Genomic DNA, 16,097 nt, shown 5'->3' on the forward strand with positions numbered 1-16,097 from the left:
TGCCATTTATATTGCTAATGCCATGCTTAGGAGAAGTCATTGAGTAGGGAGCCCAAAAAGAGTCATGAGTGAACAAAAGAGGGATGTCCTGAGTAGAATTTAAATGTAGAGAAAGAATGAAGATAAAACTAGATTTTCTTTCAGTGTTACAATGTGGTTTCCATATTGCAACACTTCAGCATAGTAAGTGAAGAAGCAATGGTAGGCTAAGACTATGCTTCATAATGCCACACAGTGCAGACCTTGAGGGTATGAAAGCAAATGAAGGTCTTTTCTCTGAAGAGTTCACTACAATACTCAATCTCAAAGGCAATGACCAGAGCTGGATATAGCATCCATGCAGATGAAAGAGTTTAATAAATTAAATTTTTTATTATGTATGTATTAATGTTTGCTATTTTGCTGAATCTATGTCAGTGCACCATACGAATGCCTGGTGCCTACAGAGTTTAGAAGACCATGTCAGGTCCTAGATCTAGAGTTATGAATAATTGTGAGTCATCCGGTAGCTTCCAGGATCTGAATACAGGTCCTTTAAGCAGCCAGTGCTCTTACCCACCGAGCCATTCCTCATGCCTCTGTGCTAAACTTTTAATCAGTACTTCTTTCCATGGATCTTTTAATAATGTCAAGATATATTATAAATATTATATAACATCCATACCTGGGAAATAGCTCCAAGTTCCATCTCCAGTTGAATGACAAAAACAAAAAACAGAACCACATCACTTTTGAGTGTTCTAATGTTGGATTGGAGATAACGGTTGGCTGTGATATATAATTCTGAGGGTTCCCATGGAAGCTATGGGCAAACCCATCTTAAGAATCTCAATGGACTACAATTGCATATAGCACCATGCAAAGGATAGAGTTAGTATGGCATGAATTATTTACCTGACATGATCTTATTGCTGTTCTGTTATCTACATCTTAAAGCACTAATTTTTATCTAACCATATTAGTATACAAGTATCTCCTAATGTAAACAAAAAAATTATCCAGAAATCTCATTAAAACCACAACCCTGAATCCCACCTATGGTTGGTAACTTCCCTCAAATTCTCTTACATGAATTTCCTGGTGGACCACATTTTAAGAACTACTCCTTATGAATAGTAACTATTAAATAAGGCTAATGTTTTTTTAATTAAAAAAATGGCTTGCTCTGTTTATTGAAAGAAATCCTCCAATCAACATTTAAAAAGACTGTTTATGGAACTTTAGGTGACAACCTGACATCAACCAAGAGAATAAACACCTTAAATGGAACAAAATGAAGCAGTAGATCACATAGAAATTGTAACATTCTGATGAGTGGTGTGCATCCTTGATTAGAACTAGCTTCCTGGAGCCAGGAGACATGAAAGTAAATCCAAGTGGCAGAGGCAAGCCCATCTCTTACTGAAGCTGAGAGTAGAAATTACACATCAGCCATTTGTTACTTTAAAATCATTGAGGTGTTAAATTATAAAGTGCATTGTCAAGCACCTGGTGTTATTTCTTCATTCACAGAAGTCAAAATCTTTTGAGTGTTACTTTATTTTTTTAATGATAACTTTCTTTGCCACGTTTTTTATGACCCCCAAACCAATCAATCAATAATCTTAGGACAGCTGAAAATTCTGTTGAGAACATATTCTACCAAAATAATTACAAAGAACATAGACTCTGTAAAACAAAACAAGAGAATGGTGTAAATGGATGGGTCTCATCTGATGGTACACTCTTTTCTTTTCAAAAAAAAAAAAAACCTCCAGGAGGGGCATAAGTTATAGCTCAAGTTACCAATTCTCATACTGAAAATCTTTCTTAAAATAGTATACACCCCAGTCTCTCCCTGATGATTCATATTTCTGGAAGCTGGCACTGATGGCTGCCTTCTTATTATTGAGTGTGAGAGGACCCCTCTCCAGCATTATATTAGTTTCCACAAGTTTACATGATGAAAAACAATCACCCCACTGTCTTCACATCTCCTAGAGTCATGCCATTCTTAGAGAAAAGTTATATGCCCAAGAATTGCACATATGAATTTATAATTAATTCTCACAGAAACACAGATGTTTATGTAGCTGTTGTCTCTAAAAAGAATTTGTGCTTTTCTGTCCTTCTGTGCCCTTGGCTTTCTATTCATATTTTATCTGTGTACTTTTTTATTAAGTGACCAGTAAATTTGGCCAGTTACTACAATTAAGAGTTTAAGAAATGAGCTCCAAAAACAAAATTAGGATGGAAAAAATAGAGAAAAATATTTTATTATGAGAAATCAGAAATTTTGAAGAGAGAGGAATTGATCTAAATGCTCCCGTGAAGGTGTGTTTCTTCTGAGTTTGTTTGTGCTGGTATGGGTTTGTAACTTTTATTGTGCTGGTATGGGTTTGTAACTTTTACTTTGAGTCATTGTCAGAGGACATAGATTCCTGAGGCAGTTACAGATAAAATGTTGTCTTTCTTTCTCATAAAAATACCTGTTTTTTTTTCTCCCAGAGGATCATAAATGCATCAGAACACCATGGCTCCTGAGTACTGATCAAGACCTAGGATCTCCCATCTGTAAAAAGAAACATTTAGCTAAGAAGAAAGCTAAGGAACAAATTACCATATGTCATATAGAAACTTTTTTTGTTGTTATTTTATTTATTTACATTTAAAATTTTGTCCCATTTCCTGGTCTTCTCTCCAAAATCCCCATCCCATCCCCCTCCCCTTTGCCTCTAAGAGTGTGCTTCTCCACCCATCCACCCAATCCCTTCTCACCTCTAAAAGACTGCTCCCCTACCTACCCACCCACTCCTGCCTCACCTCTCTAAATCCTCTCCCTGTAGGTTTCTGTATAAGAAAATGCAGCTGCCATGTGCCCCAGTGTCTCCCCTTTGCAGCTGAGTCTCTTTGGTGGAGATGCCATAGTAACTTGTGTTCCTGAAGAAGCCTTTCACTTGGCTGCCAGTGTGTCTGTCTGTTCCATACTGGATACATGAATTCCACTATTCACTCAGCCTGCCGTCATGGGCATTACATATAACACCACAGCATTAAAGGATGTCAAAGATACTGTTGAATCTTGAATACCCATGATTCAGAAGATTCCAGTACAATTAAAGAAAGTATCTCTTAACTAGACTTCATTCTCTCCAGGAGACAAACCACAACCAAAGAGACATTAGCATGTGAGTGGCTCCTTCCAAATGCCTTCAGATTTGTGCTTTTGAACTCACACATAAAAATGGTCTTATTTAAAATTAAAATAAAACATATATTTTATGAAATAAAATGCCTACATCCCCTTAATACATTGCTCACCTCCTATCTAGTATTTATTTAAATAAATCTATACTAAGTAATTTTTAAGAGTGTGCCAAGTCATTTATGAAGGAAGTATACCAAGGGAATATCCCCATCATCACTGGAACAAACATACTAAAATATTAATTTCTATATGTTTCTGTGTAAGAGACAAAGATTTAATGCATTTTCCCTTATTTATGTCAGTATTCAAAATTTTTACATATTTCCATTAGAAAATGGATACTCTTAATGGTTCCATAGCCTCTGGGTAAAGTCTCAGTGTGCAGATCAACTTTCTGCTGGTAGCCATGTGTCTGTATTTTGGTCCTGGAGAAAGAGTAATATCCAAAGCCATCACAGTGCCAGGACTGTTCAGTGGTGACCTTGGCTGCATTGTTCCAGAAAGATCTTCACGAGATGCTGTGATGAAGAACACTGAAGTACCCTTGTGTGTGGAAGCATGCACATCTTTTCTCTGTTTTGAGATATGCATTCTCTCTACTGTATAATAGTTACAATAGACTAAAAACACTCCTATGACTTCTCTCATTTTTAAAGGTGGTCAAAACGTCTCACTTCTAATTGACCAGGCTATGTAGAGTATTTCAGTAAAAGTAACGTTAACTTTGTTCCTCAGTCAAAAGACAGCATCTGAAAGGAATGGGGAAGTGTGTGTATTGTGTAATGGAATGTCTTCTGCAGATTTATGAAGCAAAAGAGAGAAGTTTGCATTGTGGCAGGAGCATTGAAAACAACTCAAAGGAATACATAGTTTTCCAATATAATTTTACAATATTTTAAACATTTTTTTTCCTATGGAGACAATGTGGTATAGCCCAGTCTGGTCTCAACTCACTATGTAATTGAAGATGACTTTGAATACTGAGGCAAGTGGCTACCCTCCTGAGTGCTGTGTGCATCAACACACCAGGCTTGTGTGGTTCTGGGCTTGAACCCTAAGCCTCATGTAAACCAGGTAGGCACTTATAAAATGAGCTGTGTTCTTTGTCCCATGTTCTGAAGATGTTAATATAAAAAGCTCATGAGGGTGTGTGTCTGTGTATGTCTGTGTGTTTGTGAGTATGTGTGCATATATGAATGCATGTATGTGTGCATGCATCCATGCATTTCTGTGTGTGTACACACCTATGTATGTATAGGTGTGTGCCTGCATGTGTGTGCCTGTGTATGTATGTGTGCATATGTATGTGTCTGTGTGTGTTTGTGTGCATGAGTGTGTTTGTATGTGATTTCCTTGCACCTGTGAATCTTGTACTTAATATGTCACATCAAATTATTTCCTTAACTCACAATGTTGAAAGGACCAATACTGATGCAGAAGCAAGTCACTAAAAAGACTGAGTTAAGAATGAGGAGACTAATTTGTTTTTCCCAATATTTGGTAATGATGCCTAAAAAGTCTCTGTATTCGGGCTCTTGAATTCTACTTTTTTGAAGCTGCTTTGCTTGAATGTCTGCCAAACGGGCAGCAGGATCTCCCTAGCATCATCTATCCATACAAGCTCTTCATGCAAGATGATTTCAAGGACACAGTACCTCCTCTGTAGGGACAGGAGGGTTCCAGACAAAGTATGCAGAAGAAAACCATGGCTTTCATAAACATGTCAAGAATACTTTTTATGGCTTTGCTAGAAGGCATAATACATTGACCATTTAAAGTCAAGCTATGTATCTTTACAGCCCTAAAGATTATTACAGTGTTTTTTTCCCTTTAGTGAAAGTTTATATGAATTTTCAGATATTTTTCTAAAAACCAGTACAATATTTGTCTAATGCCTCTGTTATTCAGAACATGCCGATGTGGAACACAAATACAACTGTGACCAGTTAGGTAAAATATAGTTAATTATAATCCCATGTTCCTTGGTTTACAGTCATTCTAGGCTTATCATACATCATTAAAAACTGCCAGGTCTTGACATGATTGTTATCTATTATATCACAGGATAATTGTCTTACTTTTCAGTATTATCTGCACGTGTCATATAGATTAAATAGTATCTTTAAGCATCAAGTGATCAAGTGTACAATATAGGGTGATTCAGGCTGTGTGTGTGTGTGTGTGTGTGTGTGTGTGTGTGTATCCATTCAGGTTGTGGGATGTAACAGAAGAGACTAGATAGTGTGATGTGGACACTGCAATTCTGATGTTGAAGTAATACAAGAATTCATGCAGGAGGTTGCATGGAAACTATTTCTTGAGGTACAACTAAAAGAGGTGACAGGCTGAGACAAGAAAAACATAGTCCAGCCAGAGAAGCTATCATGGATAAATGCACAGAAATGGAGAAGGGAGAATATGTTTGCTGATTTTTAATCAAAGGAGATGTCTTGGTTTTCTTGACACAGCTACTTAAGTTCAGTAGGAACTTAAAATAGGTGTCAAAATATTGGCAAAGGGAAGGAGCCAAAAGTATCATTTAGGCATCATAGGCTTGATAGCTTTGTAGTCATGAAGATAAAAATTATTTTTATTAAGCTACATTTTAGAAATTTACTTAGCTTAGAAATACATTTGAACATAATTTTTGATATACTAAGTCCGTGATGCCTAAGTGGAACTTTTAATCCAGCTAACTCTAATTTGGGGAAAAGTCAGCAGACTCATGATAGAGTTAGCTTGGCAGGTCTGGTTTTTGTTTATGAGGGGACTCAGTGTTCATTTGATGAATCAAGAAATCTTATATGAAAGAAGCAATTTTTTAACTGTAGTTGAGATAGAAATTATTTCACAGATCTTTTGTCATTTTTGTATGTAAAATTCTGTCTTACTTTATTTGTCAACACTTATCACTGAGCACTCCCTGTACTGAGGTTTATTTTTAGATAATATGACAAAAGCTTTGCATTTCTAAAGCATGTTTGCTTTTTGATGAAAATACATGTTGGAAATGACCTGATACTATTAGTGTTTATGTACTGACAAGTTTAATCAAAATACAAACTAATTTGTGGAAATATATTTAACTTAGAAAATCCTACAAAAATATGAATTTGAATATACTAACTTCAAATCTGAATTATTGAAATGTTTTGTTCCAGTGCTAGACAAATTAAAATTTTAAAGTTTAAGGAAATTTTGAACTATGTCAAAAAATTGAAATGAGATATTTTGAAAACTAAATAAGTGAAATTTGTACATATAAATATTAACTTAGACATAAACTTATTATTTAGTACCCTGTAAATGTCAACATGGTCTCCAATTAAAACTACTTTCAACTGAGGACAGGATTAAGAAGTTATGTCATGAAATATGCAGATATCTTTTATTTATGACCTAGATTGTAATGTCAGACAGATATTAGTCACTTTTATTATACTGTAACTAAAAGCAACTTGGAAAACAGTGCTTAATTGAGTTTACAAATGGAATCTGGTCCACAGTAGGAATGCAACAGGAACAAGAACAGGAAACCAGCCTGAAAACCTGAGGTTTGTAGGATTTATTAATAAAGTTGTATATACCCTTGCTCATATGACCAGGTTGTGTCCCGTCAATGCTAACAGCATGGATAAATGTAGGCTTTAGTCATATTATAGGATAACATTCTTTGTAGACCACTGTCTGTTCATTATTTTTATTTGTATGTTTTCAGACTTATTTTATGTATTTTTATTACTCTATAATAATTTTGTGTATGCATCTACCTTTAAAGATAATAACACTACACCCCATACCTCAGTATCAACATTTGGCTGCCACATTTTCTGTTCTTGAAACCACACATCACTTAAATCGTATTTTCATAAGATGTTTACAGAATGAAGGATGAACACACGTTTTCCCTTTGATCACTGCTGTCTCTTTCATACAACTTCACTCTGGGTGTTTGCCTGGGATGAGTCAGACTGTGCCAGCTGTGGATGAGTCCTAACATGGGTCCTTTGGAAGGCAATACAATGGGAAAGAAAGCTGGGGTATCAGAGCAAATAAAATCTTCAATAATTTAGGTTACTGGTGTTTACTCTTGTATTGTTTCTCATTTTACTTTTTAAATAAAAATATAAGCTTACTGAAAGAACAAAAACAAAAACAAAACAAACCTCGAGAGTGAAATTCTGTTTTCTCCAACTCTTAACATGAACAGGTATTGTATCCAATCGCTGCAGGCTGTCCCACTAGGCATGAATGCATCTTATTTTATGTTATTTTTTGTACAATACTAATGGCTACAAATATTCTCCTACTTCCCAGGGAAGACATGATCCTCTGTTAAAAAAATTTTTTTTTAACTTAATTCTTCCCAAGTTCACTGTTTTCATGTCCTGACTCAATTCTTATCATAAATTAATTTGGTTCCCACCTTTATTAAATGAACACCCCAGAGACTTTAATGTGGGGATTTTAGTGTGGGGACAGTGTCAGCACACTGAGTTTAGGTGACACCTGAAATCTGGGTGCAGGTCTGAGGGATGGCCCTGGTGGAGGGCGCTAGTATTTCCTGGCCACTGGGCTGGAGTGGGTAGAACCTTGCCACATGCCCCATTGTTGCTGTGAGAAAAAATGCTAATGACAATAGGATGAGGTCCACAAGGATGAGGAATATTCTAGAAATACACAGGAGCAAACTGAACAAAGCAAATCTTCCTCTGCTCTCTCCATATTTCTCACAAGATCAGATCTTAAAGTGAAACTAGGAGACCAATGGAAATCAGTTTGGAGTCTTGGCCTTAGCCTCACAGAGCACAGGCCTGAAGCACTGTGTTCAGCTCCTTAGAAGCAAGGGCGACATTCCTGGCCTGGAGACAGTGTTTCACATCATAAAGTAAAGTGGATCTAAAGTTTGTCAGGAAGCAGCTCGCTGACAGCAGACCGCTGTTAGCCATCCCAGGAGAGACACAAGCTCAGATCAGCGGCTTAGCACCAAAGGCTCGTTGGCAAGTAATGAGCCCACTTACAGAACTCAACCAGAGGCTACTGAGTCCCTTTCCCTATAAATAAACAGGCATTCAGAAAGCCACACCGTCCCGGCTGAAGCCTGTAATAATCACAGATATAATCTGTCTAAGTACATTTCTTAGTAGATAATGGAGACCAATAAAACCCATGGATAATGGATAATAATAAAATTTATTTTTGGAAAATACACAAAGGAATTTTTATTTTCCATTTGTAGCTTCTTTTTCCAATAAGCACTACTTTGCAGTTTTACAACATTACATTAGGAGAGAATGTGAATGATCTCTGTAAGGCAGTGAAAAGCTTGGAAGGTGTCTGCTCAGTACACTGGCCATCTTGCCTGCAGGATACAAGGCCTGTCCCCTGAGTCTTAGAAAAGAAGGTAAAAAGCAGTCTCAGCAACCGATCACTGTGTACCCACCTGGGCTACTTGTTTATTATCTATCATCTAGACACGACCTAGAAGTACTTGTAAAAGTGTCTCAATAAAAGCTTGTCGGCTTGTCTTCATTAGGTTGGGCTGTGGCCGTGTTTGGTGGAGAGAGGTGTAATTAACTGATGTTGGAAGACCCCTGGGATGCACTGTTCCTGATCAGTAGGCCCTGGACTCTATCAGAGCAATGAAGCGAGCCATGTAGCAAGCATTAACTCTATGCTCCTGCCTACGGATGTGACACGGCCAGCTGTTTCCTGCCACCATAGCTTCCCCACAGGGTCAAACTGCATCCAGAAATAGTGAACTAAAATAAAATTGTGAACTAATATAAGGTGCTTATTTAGGGTATATTATAGTGGTGGCCAGGAAAAAGAGTAAGAGTACCCAGAGTTCATAGGATGAAGCACAGATGATGGGAGGTAAAGGATTTGGCAAAGAAAGTAAGGATAGAGTCCATGATGGGGTGGATACCTCTACAAAAAGAACGTAAGACATTAAATGAACACACAGGCAGAAAAGTACCCATTTGCAAACTAGGACTAGGACCCTCACCTGACAACACTGTGCATTCCTCCTTCCTGGGTGTTTCCTCAAAGGCTGTGAGAATAATATCTTTCATTTTGAGCTCACAGATCATGACTTCAGCAGCTCGAATTGATGAGAGATAGGAAGTGAACCTAGAGGAAACTGGGAAAGTTAGGATCAGATCAGAATCTTCCTTTGAATGTGTTTTTGCCAAGCACCTTGATAGAATCTGTGACTTAAGTTGATTTAACTACGGTTTTGTAATGCTACAATTTCAAATAAGGTAATTGTGCCATTGAGGAAAGAATTCACAGAAAGAACTCTCATGTTGCTCAGTCATCTCCCATAACCATGTGACCTGTTAGACAATATATGAAGATGAAGGTCACCATAGAGCTCCCTCTAAAGAATTCTATTCTCACGTTTGAGGTAGGGAATTTAATCCTGGATTTGAAATTAGACTATGAATGAAAAACTGCTTCACTTCCATCTAATGCTGAGAATGGCCATGGTAGTAAACATGGTGCCTGGAATGGGGCAAACTTCACAGTAGTCAACTGTACTTTCTGTTTAATGCTGGAGCAAAATTCAAGTCTTCCCACCTCCCGAATGTTCACTATGTCCATCTTACTGCCAAGGATGTAGTCACACTGTCATGGACACTTAATTCAGACTGTGGAGCTCACATTTCTGCTCAGCTTTCAGGGTGCTCCTAAATGACCAACACATCATCCAGGGCTCCCCTTGTTCTCAACAATTTTGTTTTTTTTTTTTTTTTGTTTTGTTTTTTTGTTTTTGTTTTGTTTTGTTTTTGTTTTTTAGATATTTTCTTTATTTACATTTCAAATGTTATCACCTTTCCTGGTTTCCCCTCCAAAAACCCCCTATCCTCTCACCCCTCCACCTGTTCATCAATCCACCCACTCCTGCTTCCTGGCCCTGGTATTCCTCTACACTGGGGCATAGAGCCTTCACAGGACCAAGGGCCTCTCCTCCCATTGATGACCGACTAGGCCATCTTCTGCTACATATGCAGCTAGAGCCATGAGTCCCACCATGTGTATTGTTTGGTTGGTGGATTAGTCCCTGGGATCTCTGGAGGTACTGGTTGGTTCATATTGTTGTTCCCCCTATGGGGCTGCAAACCCCTTCAGCTCCTTGGGTCCTTTTTCTAGCTCCTCCATTTGGGATCCTGTGCTTAGTCCAATGGATGGCTGTGAGCATCCACTTCTGTTTTTTTCAGGCACTGGCAGAGGCTCTCAGGAGACAGCTATATCAGGCTCCTGTCTGCAAGCTCTTGTTGGCATCCACAATAGTGCCTGGGCTTGGTGGTTGTATATGGGATGGATCTCCAAGTGGGGCAGGCTCTGGTTGGTCATTCTTTCTGTCTCTGCTCCACACTTTGTCTCTGTAACTCCTTTCATGGGTATTTTGTTCTCCCTTCTAAGAAAGACAGAAGTATACACACTTTGGTCTTCCTCCTTGAGTTTCATGTGGTTTGTGAAGTTTATCTTGGGTATTCCAAGCTTCTAGGCTAATATCCACTTATCAGTGAGTGCATATCATGTGTGTTCTTTGTGATTGGGTTACCTCACTCAGGATGATATTTTCTAGTTCCACCCATTTGCCTAAGAATTTTATGAAGTCATTGTTTTTAATAGCTGAGTAGTACTCCATTGTGTAGATGTACCACATTTTCTGTATCCATTCCTCTGTTGAGGGACATCTGGGTTCTTTGCAGCTTCTGGCTATTATAAATAAGGCTGCTGTGAACATAGTGGAGCATGTGTCCTTATTACTTGTTGGAGTACCTTCTGGATATATGCCCAGGAGTGGCATAGCTGGGTCCTTAGGTAGTACTATGTCCAATTTTCTGAGGGACCACCAAACTGATTTCCAGAGTGGTTGTACTGGCTTACAATTCCACAAGCATTGGAGGAATGTTCCTCTTTCTCCACAGCCTCGCCAGCATCTTCTGTCATTTGAGTTTTTCTTTCAGACAATGTTATTTTATGATTTTAATTACATTTCAAGAATCAACAATTCACTTTGGAACTATAGACACAACTGAGATCTAATGAGGAAACGTCAATCACTACAATGTACGCTGCAACTAGAAGTTATCTTCTTGGCCACAACCAAATCCCACAAAGCTACTGAGAAATCTAAAAACATCTTAATAATTTTTGCTTTCTCCCTTCCTGTACTTCACATTATATCCTTCAAACTCCCAATATTGAATCCCTATTATGACTTTTGCATTTTATATTTGTCTCATACTAGAGAAAGTGAAATTAAAATTGGAGAATTATTAACTTTGTCAAAACTGGGCTGGGAGCTGATTCTCTGAGAAAAAGATGAGGACCTAGGCATAGATCTCCAATATGCATCTAAAAAGCCAGCTAGGCCACAATCTTGCAATTCCCCTGCACCAGGATGAGATAGAAAAGAAGATCCTGGGCTAGCAGGTTACCAACCAGAGAAAACTGTAAGTCATATTTATTGAGGAAACCTGACCAAAAAGAAGGAAGTAGGGAACAATAGGGAGAAACACCCAGTAGACTCTGACTTCCCCTTGTATGCAGAGGAGTGTATATTCTCTCAGTCACACTCATGCATGTGTGCACACACTCATGCACACATGCAAGCCAAATGTTCCAGTTTAACTGCATGTACATCCATGTTCCCCTAGTCTCCCATGGGAAGACCATTTTCCTCCTAAGAGAAGATGCCTTCAAGTGAGTACTGAGACACAGTATCACACCCCATGCTTCCTACAAGATAAAGTAACCAAAGAAATACCAGTTTAAAGGAAAAAGAAAAGAGAAGCCAGAGGAATCCTCAGCTGCCCGGTTTTTTTTTTTTGTTTTTGTTTTTGTTTTTGTTTTTGTTTTTTTTTTGGTCAGAACATTTTGTCTCATTTCTAATCAGGCATGCAATTAATTTTTCTATTTATAACTTTTCAGTAGCAAAACTTTAAATTTATAATTGTAAGCCATTTTCATGTTTGTCCACAGTCCCAGCATTCTTGAACAGACCTTACCCTGGTATCATTCCTGTGAATTAATTCTGGACCATATATACCAGCCCCATGTGATATATATATATATATATATATATATATATATGTATATATATATATATATATATACACACAAACACATACTCTTGACATGTACACATATATACATGCACGCATATATGTGTATTTAATATATATACATAGTTATACATATGTTATTGCAGATAGCCCTGGGGCTAATTATATTTGATGTTAATTCTGTTCTCCTGTGAGGGACTATGAATAAGGAATGAGTCATCAATCAGATAATTTCCTGTACCTTCTTCCCACCTTAATTTATAAAATAAAGGCTAGAGCTGGTGATTGGGCAGAGAAAGAGGGGAAGGTGGCGCTGAAGGTTTTGGGAGAGATAGAGAGGACAACTGAGGAGCAGGAAGGAAGGTGGAGCAGAAGCAGCTGGCCTGGAGAAACCGCAAGTTATAAGAGGTCTCTCATATGGGGAAGATGGTAGTGTAGTGGTCGATCTGCCCAATCTAGGCACACAGCATGTATTCATATTAATTGAGTTGTGTTTTCATTGCCTGGGCTTATTTGCAAATCTGTTGTGGGAAATATCTAGAGCTAGCCCCTGTGCCAGGTGATCTCAGTTGTTAGGTCTCTCAGCCTGCCAACTCGCCAGTCCTGCTAGGCCACATGACTCACACTAGGCCATCTCTAGGACAGAACCCCCGAGTTCCTCTCGCTTTCACGCAATGCCCCATGCACCCCTGGTTAGCCATTTCAACACCTATTACCCGGTAGAATCAAGACTCTTAATGCTTAATTAGCCAATCAGATTTATGTATCAATAATAACACAATTTACAAGACGACAATACAATAATTTCAGAGCCAAATGATAATGATAAAGCTTTAACACAATTATTCTATCCTTTTGATAACACCACGTCAGCCTCCATTTTGGTTCTCCCTCTCCTCCTCAGACCTCTCTCTCTCTCTCTCTCTCTCTCTCTCTCTCTCTCTCTGTCTCCTCAACTCATGGCTCTGCCTCCCTTCTCCTGTCTGGTCACAAGCTTCCCACTGCCCTAATGTGATTGGACAGGGAAAATCCTGCAATATATATTCTCTTGACATGTATACATATATACATGTATCCATATATGTGTATTTATTATAAATACGTAGTTATGTATATTTCTGGTGCATATCTCAAATATACACAAACACATACTCCTCACAGGTAGCTCAGTGTTCAGAATTTGTACAGTATACTACGTACGTTCGTTCATGATATCCGTTCTGAGCCTCTGATGAGCTGACAGACCCCTCTCCTGTACAGGAAATGATTGGTGTCTATTTAAGGAAAGTGATGGAATTCTTAAACAAAGCTCAACCCTGAATCTGTCCTTTTGCATTTTTCTTTTGTTTTCTGCCACTTACCTTGCTGTTGGCCTAAATCATGTTCACCATTCTTAGTTTTCAATCAGTATATTCACTTTTGGTTTTAATTGTAGTTCAATTTGGCTTTAATTCTCTACACTTTGCTGCTGTGTTTTTGTTGTTGTTTTTGGATTCCAAGAATAAGGATCAGTGTTGTTTCTAAATTCCTGTTCTTGTAAACAACAATGCATTGAGTATTCTCACAGATTTTCAGGTTTTCAAGCATGTGAGGCAGAATTCTACATTCTGTGGTATTTGCCCCATTGTGATCCCTCCCTGAATATGTTACATTGCCCAGCAGATAGCTTTGCACATGTAAATGAGAAGCCCTAAAATAGAAAGGTATTATCATATTGCTTCAGTGGGGTTCGCATAATGGCAGGTATTCATAGAAGGATGGTGATTTCTCCTGATGGCAATATAAGAGAAATTCGATGTGGTATTTGAAGCAGAAGATTTCAACGTTTTGTTGATTTAAAGGCAAAGTGGCAAGAGAAAAGGGAATTTAGTCAGAAGACTCCAAGTGGCTGACTTAGCAGAACAGCTTGTGTGAGGCTAGACAGGGAGAACAGGGAGCAAAGCATCAGCTGAGGGCCTGATCTCATCATTCATTTGACTCTGCATTCGTGGGGACCTCCACAAAAATCCTAGCTAAATCATGTTGTATCTGAGCACACATGCATTTGATAACATAAACTTGTGCTTTGGCTTATTGGCTGATTAGATTTTTAAAATTTAATTCGTATTAACTGCACTGACAAACCAAGACTGAGCATGTCAGTCCTTGTTTACATGTTTACCCTGATGATGCTTAAGGTGGTGTGAGTATAGCTTTTACCTCAAATTCTTATTATGTCTCTTTAGAAAGAAAGTTCAAAACTTGTAACATCTGAAAAATTCATTACTATCATATAAAGCATCTACCATGCAACAGCACACAGGGCTTCCTACTTCCATCCAACAGCAATTAGTTCCCATCAATCAACCTCTCTCCATCCCTCCCTCCCACTCTTCCTTCCAACTCCTGAGAGGCTTATCCAATTATCAAATTTTATAACATGAAATTTTTAGGTTTCTTCTCTGAGTCAGATCACATAGGGAACCTGTCATTATATGTGTCATATTTATCATATCACAAAGTAATTCCATTATTTTTGTATTCAAATCTTCATAAGTAGCATGTTTTATTTATCCACTATTTTGTACACTATGCTATGTTGAGTAAGCTGTAGAAAAGGAACACAACATAACTAAGTGTGTGTCTTTGAGAGAGGCTGTTCTGTGACTCACCTGTGACATTCACAGTCAAGTTTTAGTTATCACTACAAAGCCTTCTTCCATCTGAAAACCTATTATGCATTTCCAGTAAAATGAATGAACGAAAAACTGAAGTTTATAAATGATGAAGACTGAAGGGGAGAGTTGCATAAGAAATGGGACAGGAAATCTAATAAAGATGCATTAACGGACCTGGGTACGGTATAAGGCAAGAAATCAATAGCTATTATTTCTAAAAATGTAACAATAAAAATGTTGTAGTGAAGAATAATCGGTAGTGCCTACTTAAGAAACATTATATTTGAATAATTAGAAAACATAATTTGTTTGGAGAAAAAAACATTTTCACAGAGAAATTCTATTAGAGGGGATCGATAAGACACCATAATCACCTAAAGGCAGTAGATTAATCTATAGTAGAATTGATCAGCTCCATGAATGATGTAGATGGCACAGACATTCACAATGTTCTTAGTAGAAATCACGTCTCAACAAAGTCTGAAGAATTGTTGTCAAATAAAACTACAAAACGAGGTGGGGAGCTGTAGGGGAGACACTGGAAATGACATCACTTCCTGTGTGAAATTAACATTCTAAACTGTGACAAGATAACTGCTTAGTCCAACTGCGATGGAGAGGGACCAACAAGAGGTAAGGGCTGAGCTTGCCAGGAACTTCTTACGTCTCATTCAACAACTCAGAGGATCAAGAGTCTCAAAGAATGACTTGCAGAGAGCATCCATGAAAGAACAAAAGCCGCGGGTTTTGCTAAGGTTTTAAGATTAGTCTGCAGAAGGAGAGTGTGGACTATCAGAGAACACTCAATCCTAAGTGCTAACCATTGAAAAAACCGTCATTTCCTATCTGTGCCACATAAGTACATTTCCACCACTTGACTCTGTGCACAGTAGTTTCATCAATTGACAGGGTTTTGTGTGTGTGTGTGTGTGTGTAGTCTTGTTTTGTTGCTTCATTGGGTTGTTTGTTCTTTTTTCTACAGTTTCTTCATAGTGTAGTCTACAGAATTTCTATCTGTACAAAATAATCTGAGATTGGGGCTTTATATACATAATATATTTTCCATGAGGTTTTTATACTATACTTTCCTAGGCTGGTTTTCTTTTTTTTCAGTAATGATTATAATTTTATTTATCATATTTAAGGGAGATGAGAATAAAGCAGACTTAG

At 37.9% G+C, this 16,097-nt stretch overlaps 1 long non-coding RNA gene across 1 annotated transcript; it reads right to left on the reverse strand.

Annotated features, from left to right (window-relative positions):
* Window positions 1-2,357: 2,357 nt before the first annotated feature.
* On the reverse strand, window positions 2,358-15,461 carry Gm33311. The gene is made up of 4 exons (XR_376281.3): window positions 15,302-15,461; window positions 9,198-9,332; window positions 6,988-7,192; window positions 2,358-2,551 (listed from the first exon to the last, which is right to left on the reverse strand). It is a non-coding gene; the product is annotated as a predicted gene, 33311 (long non-coding RNA).
* Window positions 15,462-16,097: the final 636 nt, after the last annotated feature.

Source organism: Mus musculus, chromosome 3 (assembly GCF_000001635.26).
Source record: "Mus musculus strain C57BL/6J chromosome 3, GRCm38.p6 C57BL/6J".
Lineage (NCBI taxonomy): Eukaryota > Metazoa > Chordata > Mammalia > Rodentia > Muridae > Mus > Mus musculus.